Source organism: Penaeus monodon, chromosome 34, assembly GCF_015228065.2.
Source record: "Penaeus monodon isolate SGIC_2016 chromosome 34, NSTDA_Pmon_1, whole genome shotgun sequence".
In the NCBI taxonomy this organism is placed as follows: domain Eukaryota; kingdom Metazoa; phylum Arthropoda; class Malacostraca; order Decapoda; family Penaeidae; genus Penaeus; species Penaeus monodon.
The window spans coordinates 29,791,402-29,792,508 of record NC_051419.1 but is presented as its reverse complement, the minus strand read 5'-3'; positions in this window follow the sequence as shown (position 1 = coordinate 29,792,508).

Below are 1,107 nucleotides of genomic sequence, written 5' to 3'. Positions count from 1 at the left end.
TTTATGGGTTCACTTGAAAAACCTCGCGATGTTATTCTATTTTTTGGGGTCTGGGGACAGCTTTTGTTTTCGGCCCCTTAATGGATCCCCTTTGGGGCCCCGAGTTGTTTTGCGGTATGAGAGAAGCTTTCAGTGTTCAACATTACTCACCTTTTAAAAAAGGCTGTGAAAAGGGTAGGGGGGAGTGGTTTCCCCAGCGTCTACCGCTGGGGGGGGCGAAATGGCCCGGGGACGGAGGGTGGATGCAATGACCCGTAGGCAGAATACTCCCCTACACAGCTAAGGGGAGGGGGGGCAAAAGGACAATAGACCCCCCCCCCACTCACCCCCCCAAACGATGCAGTAGCAAAGGGGGTTGGGTGAGGCCGTCCTCGAAAAGGGTGGATGCAGGTTCAAGTCACGAAGAAGGGCCACTCATCGCACACCGAGGGCCCTAGTAACGTGGGGGACATTTGCAAGGGATGCAACAGCTGGGGGAAAGTAGACTTGCGTATAGGGAAAACGGCTCCTGGGGGGTGCTCGGGCTCGCCGTCCCTCCCGGCAGGCAGGACTCCGGCAAGGAAAGGAACACTGAGTAGGATCGGTTTTCCCGGGCCCCAAGGTCCGGGAGCCACAGCTTTTTAAATGGGTGGGTAACAAGAAATTATTTTAAAAAAGGGGGCTAACTGGTGTAAAGGGTTCGAATCAAAACATGAGCCATGGGGTTTACAGGTTTGACCATGGAATAAAAAGGGGGAAATTAATACTTGGGAGAGTGAAAAGTCAGTACATCTATTTTCAAGAAAAGGGTTTAAAAGGCATATCAAGCAGAGATCTAATATTTGAAAGCTCTAGTTGGTTAATCAAAAATAATGGTTTTATACTAAAGGAAAAGGGAACAAAAACCCTTCCCCAGAAATAGGGGTCGGGGGTAGCCTACTTTGGGTCACAATTTAAAATCTAAACGTAAAGGAAAAAAAATGTGAATTTGCAAAGGTTTATTATTTTTTTTTTTTTACTTCGATAAGAAAAATTTGTTTTACCAGTTTCCCGGGAAAATGTTTAAAAAATTGCGTATGGTTTTGTACAGGCGAATGATTTTTATTTTTGTTCTGATGACTTTGGGGT